The 21477-nt window shown below is 38.1% G+C and overlaps 1 pseudogene; it reads left to right on the top strand.

Moving 5' to 3' along the window:
- The first annotated feature begins 20497 nt into the window (after positions 1–20497).
- LOC126964083 (uncharacterized) lies at positions 20498–21107 on the top strand (annotated as a pseudogene).
- The last annotated feature ends 370 nt before the right edge of the window (positions 21108–21477 follow it).

The raw sequence follows: 21477 nt of genomic DNA, 5'->3' as shown, positions 1-21477 counted from the left end.
CTGAAATTATTCCAATCAATAGAAAAACAGGGAATCTTCCCTAACTCAATTTTTCTCTTTTTTTTTGAGATGGAGTCTCGCTCTGTTGACCAGACTGGAGTTCAGTGGCACGATCTCAGCTCACTGCAAGCTCTGCCTCCCAGGTTCAAGCCATTCTCCTGCCACAGCCTCCCGAGTAGCTGGGATTACAGGCGCCCACCACCTCGCCTGGCTAAATTTTTTGTATTTTTAGTAGAGGCGAGGTTTCACCATGTTAGCCAGGATGGTCTCGATCTCCTGACCTTGTGATCTGCCCGCCTTGGCCTCCCAAAGTGCTGGGATTACAGGTGTGAGTCACCGCACCTGGCCCCTCCCTAACTCATTTTATGAGGCCAGCATCATCCTGATACCAAAGCCTGACAGAGATACAACAAAAAAAGAGAATTTTAGACCAATATCCCTGATGAACATCGATGCAAAAATCCTCAATAAAATATTGGCAAATCAAATGCAGCATCACATCAAAAAGCTTATCCACCATGATCAAGTGGGCTTCATCCCTGGGATGCAAGGCTGGCTCAACTTATGTAAATCAATAAACATAATCCAGCATATAAACAGAACCAAGGACAAAAACCACATGATTATCTCAATAGATGCAGAAAAGACCTTTGACAAAATTCAACAGCTCTTCGTGCTGAAAACTCTCAATAAATTCGGTATTGATGGGACGTATCTCAAAATAGTAAGAGCTATTTGTGATAAACCCACAGCCAATATCATACTGAATGGGCAAAAACTGGAAGCATTCCCTTTCAAAACTGGCACAAGACAGGGATGACCTCTCTCACCACTCCTATTCAACATAGTGTTGGAAGTTCTGGCCAGGGCATTCAGGCAGGAGAAAGAAATAAAGGGTATTCAATTAAGAAAAGAGGAAGTCAAATTGTCCCTGTTTGCAGATGACATGACTGTATATTTAGAAAACCCCGTTGTCTCAGCCCAAAATCTCTTTAAGCTGATAAGCAACTTCAGCAAAGTCTCAGGATACAAAACTAATGTGCAAGAATCACAAGCATTCCTCTATGCCAACAACAGACAGAGAGCCAAATCGTGAGTGAACTCCCATTCACAATGGCTTCAAAGAGAATAAAATACCTAAGAATCCAACTTATAAGCAATGTGAAGGACCTCTTCAAGGAGAACTACAAACCACTGCTCAATGAAATAAAAGAGGGCATAAACAAATGGAAGAACATTCCATGCTCATGGATAGGAAGAATCAATATTGTGAAAATGTCCATACTGCCCAAGGTAAATTGTAGATTCAATGCCATCCCCATTAAGCTACCAATGAGTTTCTTCACAGAATTGGAAAAAACTACTTTAAAGTTCATATGGAACCAAAAAAGAGCCCACATTGCCAAGACAATCCTAAGCCAAAAGCACAAAGCTGGAGGAACCATGCCACCTGACTTCAAACTATACTACAAGGCTACAGTAACCAAAACAGCATGGCACTGGTACCAAAACAGAGATATAGACCAATGGAACAGAACAGAGCCCTCAGAAATAATACCACACATCTACAACCATCTGATATTTGACAAACCTGACAAAAACAAGAAATGGGGAAAGGATTCCCTATTTAATAAATGGTGCTGGGAAAACTGGCTAGCCATATGTAGAAAGCTGAAACTGGATCCTTTCCTTATACCTTACATAAAAATTAATTCAAGATGGATTAAAGACTTAAAAGTTAGACCTAAAACCATAAAAACCCTAGAAGAAAACCTAGGCAATACCATTCAGGATGTAGGCATGGGAAAGGACTTCATGTCTAAAACACCAAAAGAAATGGCAACAAAAGCCAAAATTGACAAATGGGATCTAATTAAACTAAAGAGTTTCTGCACAGCAAAAGAAACTAGCATCAGAGTGAACAGGCAACCTACAGAATGGGAGAAAATTTTTGTGATCTATCCATCTATAAAGAACTTAAACAAATTTACAAGAAAAAATCCAACAATCCCATCAAAAAGTGGGCAAAGGTTATGAACAGACACTTCTAAAAAGAAGACATTTATGCAGCCAACAGACACATGAAAAAATGCTCACTGTCACTGGCCATGAGAGAAATGCAAATCAAAATCACTATGAGATACCATCTCACACCAGTTAGAATGGCGATCATTAAAACATCTGGAAGCAACAGGTGCTGGAGAGGACGTGGAGACATAGGAACACTTTTAAACTGTTGGTGGCACTGTAAACTAGATCAACCATTGTGGAAGACAGTGTGGCAATTCCTCAAAGATCTACAACTAGAAATACCATTTGACTCTGCCACCCCATTACTGGGTATATACCCAAAGGATTATAAATCATGCTGCTATAAAGACACATGCACACTTATGTTTATTGCGGCACTATTCACAATAGCAAAGACTTGGAACCAACCCAAATGTCCATCAATGATACACTGGATTAAGAAAATGTGGCTCATATACACCATGGAATACTATGCAGCCATGAAAAAGGATGAGTTCGTGTCCTTTTAGGGACATGGATGCAGCTGGAAACCATCATTCTCAGCAAACTATCGCAAGGAGAAAAAACCAAACACCGCATGTTCTCACTCATAGGTGGGAATTGAACAATGAGAACACTTGGACACAGGAAGGGGAACATCACACGCCGGGGCCTGTCATGGGGTAGGGGTACAGGGGGAGGAATAGCATTAGGAGATATACCTAATGTAAATGGCAAATTAATGGGTGCAGCAAACCAACATGGCACATGTATACATATGTAACAAACCTACGCGTTGTGCACATGTACCCTAAAACTTAAAGTATAATTAAAAAATAAAATAAAATATGAAATTACCATTTGTAATGGAAGAAGGGAAGGGAAGAAGAAGGGAAATTAAATTAAATTAAATAATTATTTTTTAAAATAAAATATGAAATTTCACCTGAGTACATACAGCAAGTTAAACTGAGAAAAGTTAGTAAAACAAGACGTATAATGCAAATGCAATTCAAACATGGTATTACAAAATTACCAAAGTATCTTCAAAATTAATACATTATAGACTCATGAGTGAAAAAATGTATCTTTTCATCTGAAAATATCTATTGTTTTCAGTTATGATTCAGCGAGATATGACTGAAATTATGAAAAAAGAATTATCCTAGCTGTTCCTTGAGTAAATCCTGCTTCATCTCACCACTCACCTGAGTCTTGAGCTCTCTGTTAACAACGCTGACAGTCTCTGTTAACAATGCTGTCAGTCACTCAGTTGAGTCTTTGGAGTGAGCCTATGTTTTTAAGATGAAGCTCACACTCGTGTGGAAGCAATGCCATCAGCTCATCTCCCTCCAGGTTTATAATTTTCACGTCAGCTATAGAAAGATTGCAAGCCCTGACCTTGTGATTGTAAGAAAGAGAGCCACCAAAAGGAAAGTGGAATTTTACAATTCCTAGAAAACACTGTAGAAACAACTGTGCTCCAAACTTTTTCATGTGTGAGCTTATTTCTCTAGGTATTTTCTGCTCAGTGGGTTGTATGGTCTCTGTCCTAGTAGACAAAACAGCTATCTCTCAATTGCTCAGCCTTCAAGATGAGACCACAATGTTAGATTTCCCAAAGCATCTCTGCTGTTTCAAGTAATTCATGGTAGCCCTCACAAATGTTCCCTGGTGGTCTCTAATTTTTGGAGTAAGAAGTAGACCATAAGCACCTTTGTGAGAATCAGAAAAATGTCACCTCTATTAGATCTACATGGGCAACGTGCTCTGTCTTCCTGAGGACACAGTTCTGAGCCAGAGCACCAGACGTGGGAGCAAAATGTGGACTACTTTTTACCTCTCCCACTAATTTGTCCAGGTGCATTTACAGAGTACAGAAGGACACCTCCATTTTAAACAAGAGTGGATATGAACTGCCCATGCCAAGAGATCTCTCTTAGATGTGAAGTATCAAGCTATTCTGGTGGCGTATTCTACAACCACATCCCTCGGTTGCATCTGTGGCTTCCACTCACAGGAGGGTTTTATTTTAAACACTCAGTAATGGAGCACTTACTTCATAGCAAGGGATGTTTCTTTTGCTCCTGTAACACCCATCAAACACAATTCTATCATAACCAAACCTAATATTAATTATAATTAATGACTGCATATTTGCAATCTGCTGTTAGTTGAATACTTTATGTTAAACTGTTATAGTTAAAATGGTGACTTTTCTTTCTATAAGTTTATGGATCTTAGCACAGTGCAAAATCTCTGCCAGTTTAGGTTCAGCATGCTGTGCTCTCCTGCATTGTCTTTAATCCTTTAAAAAGTGTGTCCTCCATTTGGCCTCAGTTCTGCAGGCCTGAGAGTTGGGACTACCCAACTCTCAGACTTGATTGTCCACAAGTTAAATTCTTCTTGCCCTCTCCAATCCAGTTCAATATATCATTAGCTGCTATCAATATGATTTCATTTGCAATCCAATTTGCTAAGATCTTAATTTGATTGCCCTTGTGTAAGCCTTTCAACTCTACTCAAAAATTTTTGTCTACTCTTCAGAGAAAAACTATCATCAAAGAATCCTCTGAACAAGAAAGTTATCAATTAAAAAAAATGTAAAATAAGCCCTTTCCAGATAAACACTGAGTTGCTTTCAACTAAGTTGAAATCAAATGACCAAAGATGATAATTTGAAATCTACATAAAATAACAAAAGCACCAGTAAAGATAATCATGTCGTTATAAAAGATGTTATGTATACATATTCCTTTTTGTTTCTCATCTTATTTTCAAAAATGAATGTATAACAATAAAAATAGTATCGCATTGCTGGAACTATTGCAAATATAAATGGAATATATTTACCAATAACTAAAGAGGTGAGTGATAACAAAGTTGTTTTGGAATAAAGAAATATTCTCTGACATATTTCAAATAACTTGAATATTCTGGAATAAATGAGGAAATCCGGAAACGGAAAATAGGAAAGTTCATATGACAAGATTTGTAGATGTATAATTGCTTTTTTTCTTTTGTCAGCCTCTTTAAAAGAAATAAAATTATATAAAATAAAAAGTGTAAAATATATTAAGTTTATAACATGCAGATATAAGTATAAAATTAGTTATAACACATAGATATAAGTATAAAATTAATATCACAAAATGAAAAAGAGAAATAGAAATACATATACTAGCATTCATATAACTCATCAATATTGTCGGTATAAATGTAAAGCAGATTCTAATGAGTTAAGATGTGTGTCAGAAGCCCTGAAAGAAGGAATAGCTCCAAATATATATTTAAAAATCATAGAATAAATTGCAATGTTACATAAAAATATTTTCTTAATGCAAAATGGCAGAATAGGTAGAAAAAATAATAAAATACACAGGTGATATACAGAAAACAAAAATAGTATGGCAAATATAAACTCAGCTATATAATTATTGACACTAAGTATAAAAACATTAAATAATTAAATTTTAAAAGCTGAGATTGTCAAACATTATAAAAGTAAGACACAAATACATGTTGTCTGCACCACAGTCACTTTGGATCCAAAGAAACAGATTGTGTAAAAGCAAAGAAATGAAAACATGCAAGCAACAGATATAATAAAGTTGTAGTTGCAATTACAAAATTTTAAAAAAGAATTTTAAAAAACAAAAGCCAAAAAAACCCACACACTTAGACATGTAAGGTGAGACATTCTGTGTTGATGAAAGAGTCAGTTCCACAGGAAGATTTAACAATTGTCAGCCAATATGGAAGTAAAAAAGCAATAAAATATGTGAAGCCAAAACTGACAGAAATGAAGAAAGAACTAGATAATCCCACAACAAGAGTTGGAGATTTAAATGCCCCATTTTCAATAATGGATTAAAAAACACCCTGAAGATCAATGAGAAAATAGACTTGAATCTTTTATATACTCTGGATGTTTGTATAGTTTGCAGATATTTTCTCCCATTCTATAAGTTGTCTCTCCACTCTGTTGATTGTCATGTAGCTTTTCGGTAGATAATATGCTGCTTCTGTATGCTGTGGAGCTTTGCAGTTTGATATCATTTATTTGTCTATATTTGCTTATGTTGCCTATGCTTTTGAGGTTCTATACAAAAACTCCTTCTCAAGAGCAATATGATAGAGCGTTTCCCATGTGTTTTCTTCTAGTGAATTTATAATTGTGGGTCCTACATTTAAGGGTTTTTTTGTTTGTTTTTTTTTTGAGGCGGAGTCTTGCTCTGTCGCCCAGGCTGGAGTGCAGTGGCCAGATCTCGGCTCACTGCAAGCTCCGCCTCCCGGGTTCACGCCATTCTCCTGCCTCAGCCTCCTGAGTAGCTGGGACTACAGGCGCCCGGCACCACGCCCGGCTAATTTTTTTGTATTTTTTAGTAGAGACGGGGTTTCACCGTGTTAGCCAGGATGGTCTTGATCTCCTGACCTCGTGATCCGCCCACCTCGGCCTCCCAAAGTGCTGGGATTACAAGCGTGAGCCACCGCGCCCGGCCACATTTAAGTATTTAATCTATTTGAGTTGATATTTGAATGTGGTAAGAAATAATTTTATTGTTCTGCTTGTGGCTGTACACTTTTCCCAGCATCATTTACTGAAGAGACTATCTTTTCCCCAATGTGTGTTCTTGGCACTTTTGTCGAAAATCAGCTAGCTTTTTAGCATGGATTTATTTCTGGTTTCCCTAGTCTGTTCCATTGGTCTAAATACCTGGGAGGCTTTTTGTTTGTTTGTTTTTGGTTTGTTTTTGGTTTTTTTGTCAGTATTACGTTGTTTTGATTACTATATATTTGTAGTACATTTGAAGTCAGATGACGTGATGTCTCCAGCTTTATTTTATTTATTTTTGCTGAAGGTTACTTTGGCTATTTTGGTCTTTTGTGATTTAATTTATATATTGCACTTTTTTATTTCTATGAAGAACTTCATTACCATTTTTATAGGAATTATGATAAGTCTGTAGATCACTTTGGATAATATGAACATTTTAATGATAGTATTCTTCCAAGTAGGAACACAGGATATCTTTTTTGATATCTTTAATTTGTTTCATCAGTGTTTTATAATTTTATTGTAGAAATGCTTCACATCCTAAGTTAAATTTAATCCTAGGTATTTTATTTTATTCAATAGCAGTTATAAATGAGATTGCTCTCTTGATTTCTTTTTCAGATACTTGTTATGAGCATATAGAAATGCTACTAATGTTTGTATGTTGATTTTTTATCCTACACCTTTACTGAATGAAAGTATTATTGCTATTAGTTTCTTAAAGGAGTCAAGATTTTCTATACATACGATCATGCCATCAGAGAACAGAGACAATTTCCCTTCTTATTTTCCAGTTTAAATGTTTATTTCCTTCTTTTGCATAATTGCTTTGGCTGGGAATTCAAGTAATATGCTGAATGAAAGTGGTAAAAGTGAGCATACTTGCCTCGTTACAGACCACAGAGAAAAGGTTTTTAACTTTCTCCCTTCACTCTGATGTTAGCTGTGGATTTCCCATCTATGACTTTTATTGTGTTGAAGTGTGTTCCTCTAGTATCTAAATTGTAGAGAGTTTGTATCATAAGAGTTGTTCTATTCACTGAATACTTTTCTGCATGTGTTGAAATGACCACATGGTTTTTTATTTTGATTCTGTTAATGTGATGTGTCTTGTTTATTCATTTGACTATATTGAACCACCTGTGCATCCTTGGGATGAATCCTAGTTGTGTATGGTAAATAATCTTTTCAAAGTGTTTTTGGGTGCAATTTGCTGGTGTTTTTTTCTTTTAGTGTTTTTACATCTATGCTCATGTGAGAAATTGGTTGTTGGTTTTCTTTTTGTTGTGTTTTTGGTATCAGGTTAATGTTGGCATTGTAGAATTATTTTGGAAGAATTCCCTCCTCTTCCACATTTTGTAAAAGTTTGAGAAGTATTGTTGTTAATTCTTTGTATGTTTGTTAGAATTCAACGGTGAAGGCCGGGCGTGGAGGCTCAAGCCTGTAATCCCAGCACTTTGGGAGGCCAAGGTGGGTGGATCACCAGAGGTCAGGAATTCGAGACCAGCCTGACCAACATGGAGAAACCCTGTCTCTACTGAAAATACAAAATTGGCCAGGCGTGGTGGCGCATGTCTGTAATCCCAGCTACTGGAGAGGCTGAGGCAGGAGAATCGCTTGAACCCAGGAGGCAGAGGTTGCAGTGAGCCAACAACGCGCCATTGCACTCCAGTCTGGCCAAAAAGAGTGAAACTCTGTTTCCAAAAAAAAAAAGAAGAAGAAGAATTCAATGGTGAAGCCATCCATTCCTGAGCCTTTCCTTGATGGGAGAGTTTTTATTTCCAGTTCGATCTTCTTACTCATTACTGGTCTTTTCAGTTTTTCTATTTCATCATGATTCAATCTTGGTAGGTTTTATGTATGTGGTAATTTATTCGTTTCTTCCAGGTTTTTCATTTTGATGGCAAATATTTATTCTTAATAGTCTCTTGTAATCCTTTGTATTTCTGTGATATCAATTGTAATTTCTCCTTTTTATCTCTAATTTTATTTATTTGAGTCTTGTCTCTTATTTTCTTAGTCTACAAACAAATTGTTGACTTTATCTTCAGAAAACCAATTGTCTCATTCATCTTTTCTATTTTTAAAATTTTCTATTTTGTTTATTTCTATTATGATCTTTATTATTTTTTCCCTTCTACTACTTTCCTGCTTTGTGCCTTTTGTTTTTTCTTGCATTTATGGTTCCCTGATATATAATATTAGATTGTTTGTTTGAAATAGTTCTTTTTTTCATGTAGGTATTTATTGCTGTAAACTTCCCTCTTAGAATTACTTTTGCTGGAGTGCAATTTAACTCCACTTATTTGTTGTTGTTGATTTTTCGTCGGTTTTTTTTTTTTTTTTTAAATGCTGAAAATGTGGTGCTTAAATTTTCTATTATTATTGGATTATAGTCCATTTCTCCCTGTAGGTCTGTTAGTATTTACTTTACATATTTGTGTGCCCCTGTGTGGGGTACATATTTATTTATAGCTGTTATAACTTCTTGCTGTATTGACCTCTTAATTACTGTATAATGGCCTTCATCATCTTTCTTTACCATGCTTGACTTAAAGTCAGCTTTATCTAATGTATCTACTCTTGTGATTTTTTGGTTTTCATTTGATGGTATTTCTTGTTCTATCACTTCACTTTAAGTCAATCTGTCTTTGTAGACAGATTAAGTGACTTTTTATTGTAGACAGCATGTATTTGGTCTTGGTTTTTAGTCCATTCAGCTATTCTATATGTCTTCTAATTAAATAATTTAATCCATTTACCCTCAAGGTTATTATTGATATGTAAGGGTTGTGTACTGCCATTTTGTTACCACTTTTCTGGTTGTTTTGTAGATCCTTTTTTCCTCTCTTACTGTCTTCCTTTGTGGTTAAGTGATTTTCTTTTGTGATACATTATAATTTTTAGTGTATCTGTTATAGGTTTTTGTTTTGTAGGTACCATAATGCTTACAAAAAAATTCATAATTATAACATGTTATTTTAAACTGATAACAATTTAACTTTTAATACAAATACAAGTAACAAAAAAAACTCTACACTTTAACATTATCTCTACCACATTTTGACTTTTTGGTATTTCAAATCATATCTTTTTATATTACCTATCTCACCAACTGTTGTAGTTTTATTGTGGTTAATACTTTTGGATTAAGTCCTAATACTTAAAATGTAAGTGGTTTACCTACCACAATTACAGTATTAGGCTGATGTTTTCTGTGTTCTTTCTTTTATCAGTGAGTTTTATAACTTCATCTGATCCTTTGTTACATGTCAATATGTTTTTCTTTCAGATTGAAGAATTATTTTCAGCATTTCCTGTAAAACACATCTGGTATTGAAAAATTCTCTCAGCTTTTGTTTGGGAAAGTATTTATCTATCAAGGGAAACCAGCCCCCGGTATTTCACGTGGGTTCTTTTCTATTTCCCAAAGTGTCAGCCGGTCTGAGAAATAAAGGGAAAGAGTACAAAAGAGAGAAATTTTAAAACTGGATGTCCAGGGGAGACATCACATGTCGGCAGGTTCTGTGATGCTCCCCAAGCCACAAAACCAGCAAGTTTTTATTAGTGATTTTCAAAAGGGGAGGGAGTGTACAAATAGGGTGTGGGTCTCAGAGATCACATGCTTTAAGGGCAACAAAAGACCACAAGGCAGGAGGTCAAGGCGAGATCACAAGGTCAGGGTGAAACTAGAATCACTAATGAACTTTCATGTCCCACTGTGTACACATTGTCATTGATAAATATTTTAACAGGGTTCAAGAGCAGAGAACCAGTCTTACTAGAATTTGCCAGGCTGGAATTTCCTAATCCTAGCAAGCCTGGGGGCACTGCAGAAGAATAGGGCATGTTTCGTCCCTATCTACATCTGCATAAAGCAGACATTCCCAGGGTGGCCATTTCAGAGGCCTCCCCTGGGAATGCATTATTTTCCCAGAGCTGTTAATTATTAACATTCCTTACTGGGGAAAGAATTCAGTGATACTTCTCTTACTCGTTTTTGGTAATAAGAGAAATATGGCTGTGTCCTGCCTGGCCCACAGGCAGCCAGACTTTAAAGATATCTCCCTTGTTCTCTGAACATCACTGCTATCCTATTCTTAAGGTGCCCAGATTTCATATTGTTCAAACACACATGCTCTACAAACAATTTGTGCAGCTAACACAATCATCACAGGGTCCTGAGGCAACATACATCCTCAGCTTACAAAGATGACAGGATTAAGAGATTAAAGTAAAGACAGACATAGGAAATCACAAGAGTATTGATTGGAGAAGTGATAAATGAATCCATGAAATCTTCACAATTTATATTCTTCTGCCATGGCTTCAGCCGGTCCCTCCTTTCCGGGTCCCTGACTTCCTGCAATGTTTATCTTTTGTATGTGAAGATTAGCTTCAATGGGTACAGTAGTCTCTCTTTTTTTTTTTTTTTTTTTTTTTTTTTTCTGAGATAGGATCTCTATTGCCCAGGCAGGAGTGCAGTTGTGGTATCACAGCTGACTACAGCTTTGGACTCTTGGGCTCAAATGTTACTCTTACCTCAGCCTCCTGAGTAGCTGGAACATGCAACCATGCTCAGCTAATATTTTTATTTATTTATTGTTGAGATGGGGGTCTCACTATGTTGCCCAGGCTGGTCTTGATTTCTGGGCTTAAACAATCCTGGTGGAGCCTTCCAAAGTGCTGGAATTACAAGCATGAGCAACTGCAACTGGCCAATATAGTATTATTGTCTGAATTTTTTTTCCCTCAGCACTTTGAATATTTTATCATATTGTCTCCTGACCTGCAGACTTTCTATCAGAAATCCAGTGACAGCTGTATTGGAGCTCTATAAAATGTTATGTTTTATTCTTGCTGCTTTGGGTATTTTTTGTTTTGATTTTTGATAATTCGTTTATGATGTGCCTTGAATTGTACCTCTTTTGGTTGAATTTAACTGAAGGCTTCTGAGCTTCCCGTACATGGATGCTGTCATCTTTCTCCAGATTTGGAACATTATCAGCCATTATTCTTTAAATATGCTTTCTAAGAACTTTTCTTTCTCATCTCCATTGGGAACTCCAATTATGTGGGGTTTAGTTTGTTTGATGATGTCCCATAATTCTTGAAGGTCTTCTTCACTTTTTTGAAATATTTCTTTTTCTCTCTGATTGGGTAAATTTCACATATTCTGTCTTCAATCTTGCTGATTCTCTGTTTTATCAAGTCTGCTGTTGAATATGTCTAATAATTTTTTAAATTTCAGTTATAGTACTCTTTATTTCTAGGATTTCTATTTTTTTTCTAATTTCTTACTTCATTCTTGGATGGTTTTTAAATTTGGTTCAGTTTTATAAATATTTCTTGTAATTCTATGAACTTCTCTAAGAAAATTATCCTGAATTCTTTGTTAGATATTTCATAGATCTTTAATTGTTTGGGGCCCATTACTAGGGCTTTCTTGCTTTCTTTTACTTCTGTCAGATTTTCCTTAGTTATCACAGTTGTTGCATCTTTACTTTTAAGTTTTTTAAATCTGAGGAGACAGCCGTGTCTTCCAGCTTTTTTATGTGTTCTTTGGTGATGTTAGACCTGTTGGCACTTCCTATTCAGGGCAAAATTTATAGTGAGCTCTAGAACTAATACAATACAGCAGAATTAACATGTTACCCTGCTGTTGTTTCTCGTCTGGATAAGACTTATAGTGAGCACTGGACTAAATCCTGTACCAGAACTATGTCACAGTCTTGTTAATGTTTTCCAATCTGAGGGAAGATTTAAATGATCACTGAAACTTAATCATTGACCTTTTAATTGTTTCCAGGGCAGGATAGGCTTTACACAAGCATGTGGTCTTTGTGGGAAACTCAGCTATAATTTTGGACTTTCTCGTGCAGTGTGTCCTCTGCAGAATTATGGCACAAGGTAATCTCCTTTGCATGGAAGCCTTCTGACCTGATGCAGAACAGCTAATCACTGTTAGATCCACATGCTAATCACTACACTCAGTGCACTTAAATTTTGTCCCTCATTCACCCCATGAGAGGCTTTTCAGCTTTTCTAGCACTCCCAATGGATTCTGTGAGATGAGAACACAATGGGCTTTCCTAAGATTTTCAGACTCGTGAGATCATTTACAGCCTACCTCCAGTTTTTCCCTCCCACCTCAGAAAACTTGGGTCTGGAGAAGTTCTGTGTGAGTGGCATTATGCCAACTTGAAGGAGGGGCTCTAAAATGGTCATTGTTTTTATCAGGTGCATTAAGCTATTTTTGCATTGCTATACAGATATACCTTAGGCCTGGTAATTTATAAAGGAAGTAGATTTAAATGGCTCACAGTTCTGCAGGCTGCACAAGCATGGCATCAATATCTGCTCAACTTCTAGGGAGGCCTCAGGCATCTTTTATTCATGGTGGAAGGCGAACAGGTAGGAACAGGCACATCACATGCCAAAAGCAGAAGCAATAGGGTGAAAGGGGAAATACCACCTACTTTTCCTCATCTTCCTGTCTTCTTCTGAGTATCCAGACTCTTTCAGCCTCCCATTACCCATTTCCAAAGTCCCTTCCATATTTTCAGGTATCTTTATAGCAATGCCTCACTCCTAAGTACCATTCTTTTCTGTTAGGTTATTCTTTCTTGCTATAAAGAAATACATGAGACTGGGTGTTTTACAAAGAAAAGAGGTTTAGGCTGGGCACAGTGGCTCACGCCTGTAATCTCAGCACTTTGGGAGGCTGAGGCAGGTGGATCATGAGATCAGGAGATTGAGACCATCCTGGCTAACACGGTGAAACCCCGTCTCTATTGAAAATACAAAAAATTAGCCAGGCATGATGACGGGCACCGGTAGTCCCAGCTACTCAGGAGGCTGAGGCAGGAGAATCGCTTGAACCCAGGAGGAGGAGATGGCAGTGGGCCATCACGCCACTGCACCCCAGCCTAGGCAACAAAGCAAGACTGTCTCAAAAAGAAAAGAAAAGAAAAGAAGGTTAATCAGCTCACAGTGCTGCAGGCTGTACAGAAAATATGGCACCAGCATTTGCTCAGCTTCAGGAAAGACCTCAGAGAGCTTTCACTCACGGTGGAATGTAAAGTGGGAGCAGGCATGTCTCATGGTGAGAGTGGGATCAAGAGGAGAGGGAGATGCCACATGCTTTTCAAAAACCAGATCTCGTGAAAACTCACTATCATGAAGAAAATACCAAGCCATGAAGAATTCACCTCAATGACCCAAACATTATCCACCAGGCCCCACCTCCAACACTGGGGATTTCATCTCAATAACAGATTTGAGTGGGACAAATATCCAAATGATATCATCAATCATAAATTCTCACAGATTCATGGGCCCACGGAGTATCTCTGCTTGTCTCATGAATTTCATGAGTTAAGAGTGATAGTCTTGACTTCAAATTGTCTCTAGTTGCACCTCTGTGGGAGCAGGGATGCCAGGGTATCTTTTAATCTGTCATCTTGACAGCTGGAGATTTATTTTTATGGGAAAGGCAAACAAGTATATTTCTGTCAAATCATCATAAAAGAGACTCCAGTGTTTGTTTACAGCAAATAATGGCGTGTTATAAATATAGATTACAAAACAGCCCGAAGAAACAAACAATTAAAACTCATGATACTTAGCTACAAAATCTCAAAGAGAAAGAATCTGATCTCCTGTGTCACAGCACTATATCCCACATGCCCACTTTTGAACAAAAGTTACAAATCATGCACAAAAATATGAAAATATTGCCCACTAATAAGAAATTAACGAACTGTCTCTGAAGACATCTATACACTCGACTTATGAGACAGAAACTTTATAACTGTTTAGACATATTTAAAAGAGTTAGAGAAAAATATATACAAGCTACCATAATAATCCAGGAAGATGAGGCATTACCAAATGGAGAATATCAATGAGGTAGAAATTTTGAAAATGAGCCAAAAGTAGTTATCAATCTGAACGTTGCAATAACTGATGCAAAAATCAACAGGGACTTGAACAGTAGACTTGAGTACACAAAACAATCAGTAAATGTGAACATAGGTTAATGTTAATTATCCAGTCTGACTATCAAAGAGGCAAAGGAATGAAGAAAAATATACAGATTCTGAAACACGGGTGACTGAACATCACATATATGTACATTGCAATTATAGAATTCAAGGTAGGAGAGGAGAGAGAAAAAAGGCAGTAACTTTTTAAAAGAAAATAATCACTTAACACTTTCTAAACAAGATGAAAGGCATTAATCAACAAAACCAAGAATTATTGAGGGCTCTCAGAAGGATAAACTCAAAGAGATCCACACATTAGAATCAACCTTTTGAAAAACAAAGACAAAAACAAGAATCTTGAATGTGGTAAAGAGAAAAGTGACTCAATTTACAAAGCATCCTCAATTAGACAAAAGCTGATTTCTTATAAGAAACTATGCATGTCAGAGAACATTAGACTCACATATTTCAAGTTAGTGAAGGTGGAACTTACACAGATAAAAAATGTAAAGCAAACCTTATTTGTGATTGCCCAAAACATTCATTTTTTCAAGCCATTCTTGGTTGCTTTATGTGAGTTTTTGGATGGCTTGTTTCTTATCTTCACACTTTATTAAATTCTGGCTCATTCTCACTTTACTTTGGACATGTGGCTCCATGTTTTTATAGTGACATGGGAATTTACCCTCATCTCCTGGTTTTCAGTGAAATGTTCAAAAACCCACGTTTTCAGTGGACACACTCATTTTTAGGCACCACCAGCCACAACAGCTTGCCACAGGTTTCTGCAGTGGATCAAAGGAAAATCTGAATGACAGAAACACCATCTTGCCTAAGGATCATCCCTTTGTTCTGGATGTCATACTTGTGCTCCTTTAGCATTATGCCTAGGCAGGAGTCTCTTTTCTGTGGTAAGAGGTGATGTGGCTTTTAGACACTGAAGCGGTTTTTTTTTTTTTTTTTTTTTTTTTACCCATCTTCCAGGTTGTACTTTGACTGTGTTCATTCATTAAAACTGGACAAATTCTTTAACTTAGATTCTTTAAATTGTCCCATTGCCCTGATGATCCAAGAAATGTTTAAGACACAGATGTGCAACTTTCTTTTCTTTCGTTGATTTACCCATTCTAAAAATCTTTTTATGTTCCGTTATGTCAGACATTATTCTAAGCCCCAGAGATAATAATTCCGTAATGTAATTGACACATTCCTACACTCTCATGGAGGCTACGTCCTAGATGGTAAATATGGTCCAGATAGAAAAAGATAAAACATGAAAGGTTCAATTTTGATATGTGGTAAGAGCTAAAATACATCAGGTAAATGGAGGTGATTGTAGGTAGTGTGGACTGGCAGTGTCCCATTGGAAGAGTACTTCAATATAAACGTAAAAGATGTACGGGAGAAAGTCATAGGCACCTGTATATTAGGCAAAAGCTATCTACCTCACTATATTGTAATTTATCCACTTTAGTATTGACAAACATCTGGATAGTTTTCATGTTTTGGCCACAATAGAATTGATGTGGTCATAAGAATACATTTATTTGATGTGTATATTTACAAGAATTTTTGGTCACAGGGTGAGCATTTGTATAGTTTAAATTGATACCGAAAAACAGCTTTCCTAAATAATTAGACACTTGCTAGGATTAAGCATGTCTAATTCCAACATATTCTCCCAACACATTTAATTCCAACACAATCTTTCCTAGTACATTTTTAAATAATTGTATTAAGGTTCAATCTACATTCTTTAAAATTCACCAATTACAAGAAAAAAATTTGAGAAATGTTGACATATTACTTTGTGTCAGATATTACAGATGATTGTAAATCACCATCACAAATATAACGTAAAATGCTTTAATCACTACAAAAGGTTAAATTCTGTTTGCTTGTTTGTTTGTTTTTCAATAAATGCTCTATTCCCACATTATGACTGTGAAACATCTATTTCATTTCTGTCACTATATATTGACTTACTAACATTTTTGTATAAATAAAGTCCTAAATGTCCATGGAAGGGTCATATATAGGCAAAGCAACCCCCACATGCCCAATAAACCAAAAAGGAGGCAGACAAATCTGGTTGTTCAATATAGGATGGTTTATTGGAGGAGCTTACAGAAGGAAGCATGGTCCTGGGTAACTGCAAGACAGGTAGATCTCTGCAAAAGAACCCCCCAGATTCAGGGCTTCTACTTTGGGGAAAAAGTGTGCATGCTTTGGAAAGAATGTGTAGGTGTCCACACACATCACAGCCTGTGATTCCTACAACAGCATCAAGTGTTGTTTTGGAGGAAAATTACAGCCAATCAGTGTTCCTACATAAAGAGTAATACATCAACTAGATATGTGCAGGCCTCCTCAGACTTGGGGTTAGTCTGAAGTTACATTTGTCACTGAAGATCAGCATTTGTAATAAAATCACTCTCGTTCTCACATTCCACTCCTCTAATCTGGCTCTTAAAATCCCATGTGCTCACCTCTTCTGTGATGGTCTCTGAGCTTTCAGAGGGAGTCATCCAGTGCCACGTATTTTGCAAATTTATTTGCCAATTGCAAGAAAAGACCACAACAGCAGCACAAACAACAAGAAGTGATACCTATGACAAGTACAAGATCAAGAATTAATTACAGCTTTTGCTACCATGAACCCCCAGATCTAAACCAAGAAGAAAGCCACTGGGAGAAGGAGATGGCAGAATAGCCCACCATAGGAAAAGTTTCATTTCTTCTTTCATAAAGCAGATCAGCAGCAGGAACAAAAACTTTAAACAGGTTTAGAAGGCCGGGCGCGGTGGCTCAAGCCTGTAATCCCAGCACTTTGGGAGGCCGAGACGGGTGGATCACGAGGTCAGGAGATCGAGACCATCTTGGCTAACACGGTGAAACCCCGTCTCTACTAAAAAAATACAAAAACAAACTAGCCGGGCGAGGTGGCGGGTGCCTGTAGTCCCAGCTACTCGGGAGGCTGAGGCGGGAGAATGGCGTGAACCCGGGAGGCGGAGCTTGCAGTGAGCTGAGATCCGGTCACCGCACTCCAGCCTGGGTGACAGGGCGAGACTCCGTCTCAAAAAAAAAAAAAAAAAAAAAAAAAAAAAAAAAAAAAAAAAAAAACAGGTTTAGAAGATACTTAATGGGACATTTTTTCCCATCTAGGTTCATCTTTGTTGATTAGAACATAGGCGGCCTGAACACTATGGGCTAGGGGCTCATGCCAAACATGTTGCCTAAGTGATAAAAGTGTTGATATTATCTTTAAGGTTACAGGTGTGGCAAAAGACCCTGTGAAACAGCTACCCAGAATTCTCTTTGAAAAAGGCCATTTTCCAGTTATTGGCCTGTGGAGTGTTTTGTCCCAGACCCTAATAGAAATTGCTGGTATGGTGTTAGCCTTGTATTTATTTCAATTGAATTAATGTTTCAAATGGCCTGAGGCAAAATCTTTACCCCTGCATGCAAGGTATTGTATTGCAAATTGCTCACAGCTGTGCCTTTAAAATGTCATTTTTCTTTTCAGTTAACTGTGCCCCTTGGGGATTGGGTAAGTGAAATCTTCAATCTCTGTCATTTTTACGCACCCAATCTTGGACATCGTGCCCAGTGGAATATATGCCTTTGTCGCTATCAATACATCAAGGATATCCATACGTGACACGGAGTTGCTCCAAATCCTTCATAGTGGCTGTTTGATTTTCCTTTTTGCAAGAGAAGGCCTGCAACAATCCCATGGCAGTATCCACATGTTAGCACATACTTTTGTCTCAAGCTTACTGGCAGGGGTTCAATGTATCTCTCTGCCAGTCTGTCACAAAGGTGGCTGTCTTTTGTCTTATGTACTTGTCCCAGTGTATGTGGGATACAGCAAGGGCACAGCAGTAGCAAACGAAACAGTTTGTTACTGTTACCACTGAATCTGCATAAACAGAGGCAATCCTGTTCCCCCTGCTACTTGCCAGGCCACTTAATACTTACTATGCACTGTAATACTCACTATGTCTACACACCTAATCAACTAGTTCAGAGGATTTCGAGGGATCTAGTGTTCCAATTTTTGCTAGAGTATCAACTTTTATATTATCGGGGGCAAATCTGACCAGTGTACTGAAACATGATATACAATTAGACTCACAGTGGGTTCCTGTTTCCTTTTTCAAATGTCTTTCCCTATGGCAGCCCCCGACAGGGTTTTTCTCAGCACATGCCAGTCATCCTGGGTCCACTGGATGAGCCAAGTTGTAAGACCCTTAAATACTGCCCAATGGTCTGTACAGAAAACTACAGGTGATAGCTCATAAGTACAAACCAACCATGCAGCTCAGAGATCTGTCTAGTGACTACTTTGCTGTGTTCTTGTCTCAAATCATATGGTATCTGCTAGTTGACAGCTACTGTTGTCCATACACACAGGTTACTTTGGCTTGACCAATTTGAGTACCAACATTTTCAGGAATAGGGTCTGTGTCTTCATGTACCATTGGAGACATCTCCTGTTGGGGCTCCACAATGGGGGAGCATTGGTGTCATACTGTACTGGCTCTAATGTGGCATGCAGTTCATCTCCCAAGGGACTTATGGAGAGGGCACTACAGCGTTTCAGATATACAAGCCACTTTTGTAAAGTGGAGGCCTGGGCAATAGTTGAGGGAGGCCTGACAAACAAGCCTTCTATTCCACCCTTGTTAGGGAGACCTGTTCTCACTGTTACCAGCAAAGCAGCAGTTGTGGCTTCAACTTGCTGCAAGGACTTATATACTCCCAGCACCTGTTGTTCAGGTGGGGAACAGCAGGTTTCAGCACCCTTCCAATATTGTGGCCAAAATTCTAGAGGAATTCTATTCTCCCATGCTGGACTTGTCAGAGGGCCCAACTTGTCCTCTCAGGGCTTATGGTCACATCTAAAGACATTGGTATCCTGCTAAGGGGGGCACCTCAGGCTTGTTCCTGAACCATGTGTATTTAACCTTCCCAACACTTCCTCTTATTCTTTATCCCAGCACCAACAAGACCCCTTCTTTACTAGTGAGAATAGTGGACACAAACATTGAGCTAAATGTGGAATAAAAGCCTGTCAGTGTCATTAAAAGACCTAGGAAACTTTGTAACAATTTAACTGTTCTAGGCACAGAAAATTGTATTTTGTCAATGACTGTACCTGAGATAAGGCATGTTTTGCCCAACGAAGTGACCCCCAAGACCTTTACAGAAAGTTCGGGGCCTTGCATGTTTTGTGGGTTCGTTGCCCATGCTCTGGATTGAAGAAGATTGCATAAGGCATCAAGGTGTTGCTGTAACAATGACAAGTCTTCAAAAGTTAGCATAATCTCATCAATACAACTGTTTAAGAGCAACTGGCAGTGGGTGTTAAGTTCAATCTCTCAACAATTATTCACTAAAAACTAGTGGGGCAACCCTGGGGAAACACTTGGAATGTCTATTGCCGGCCATCCCAAGCATTAGGTGGATAAAAGTATTATGGGGATTAGATAAAGAATTTATGGTACATAGACACCATGGAATACCACGCAGCCCTAAAAAAATAATAAAATCATGTCATTTGCAGTGACATGGATGCAGCTGAAGGCCATTATCCTAAGTAGATGAATGCAGAAAGAGAACAGTAGTATAATATGGTAAGTTAAGGTTTCCAAATGTGCCTCCTGAGTTTCAAGCTTATCTGCCAAACCAGACAGAAACACAAATATGAAATGAAAGGAGAAGAAGAGATCAGACTGTTACTGTGTCTGTGTAGAAAGGAAAGACATAAGAAATTCCATTTTGACCTGTTCCTTGAACAATTGCTTTGCTGAGATGCTGTTAATTTGTAACTTTGCCCCAGCCACTTTGCCCCAACTTTGAGCTCAGAAAAACATATGTTGTATGGAATCAAGGTTTAAGGGATCTAGGGCTGTGCAGGACATACCTTGTTAACAAAATGTTTACAAGTAGTATGCTTGGTGAAAGTCATCGCCATTCTCTACTCTCAATAAACCAGGGGCATAATGCACTGTGAAAAGCTGCAGGGACCTCTGCCTTGGAAAGCCAGGTATTGTCCAAGGTTTCTCCCCATGTGATAGTCTGAAATATGGCCTCGTGGGATGAGAAAGACCTGACCATCCCCCAACCCAGCATCCATAAAGGGTCTGTGCTGAGGTGGATTAGTTAAAGAGGAAAGCCTCTTGCAGTTGGGGTAGAGGAAGGCCACTGTCTCCTGCCTGCCCCTGGGAACTGAATGTCTCGCTATAAAACACGATTGTACATTTGTTCAGTTCTGAGATGGGAGAAAAACCGCCCTGTGCCGGGAGGCGAGACATGTTGGCAGCAGTGCTGTCTTGTTATTCTTACTCGTCTGAGATGTTTGGGTGGAGAAAAATATAAATCTGGCCTACATGTACATCCAGGCATAGTACCTCCCCTTGAACTTAATTATGACATAGATTCTTTTGCTCACATGTTGTTTTGCTGACTTTCCCCCTATTATCACCCTGCTCTCCTACCACATTCCTCTTGCTGAGATAGTGCAAATAATAATCAATAAAAACTGAGGGAGCTCAGAGAACGGTGCCAGTGCAGGTCCTTGGTATGCTGAGTATCGGTCTCCTGGGCCCACTGTTGTTTCTCTATACTCTGTCTCTGTGTCTTATTTCTTTTCTCAGTCTCTCGTCCCACCTGACAAGATATACCCACAGGTGTGAAGGGGCAGGCCAACCCTTCATGAAAGTTCTCATATCCATTTCTTTCATTTATAATTTCAATTTTAGATTCAGAGGGTACATGGGCAAGTGTGTTATAAAGGCATATTGTATGATGCTGAAGTTTGAGTATAATTGAACCTATCACCCAGGCAATGAACACAGTACACAATAGGTAGCTTTTCAACCCTTAACCCCCTCTCTCCCCCATGCTGTATTTCCC

The sequence above is a fragment of the Macaca thibetana genome, chromosome 10 (assembly GCF_024542745.1).
Source record: "Macaca thibetana thibetana isolate TM-01 chromosome 10, ASM2454274v1, whole genome shotgun sequence".
In the NCBI taxonomy this organism is placed as follows: domain Eukaryota; kingdom Metazoa; phylum Chordata; class Mammalia; order Primates; family Cercopithecidae; genus Macaca; species Macaca thibetana.
The sequence above is the reverse complement of the archived record's forward strand: the minus strand, read 5'-3'. Positions and strand labels throughout refer to the sequence as shown.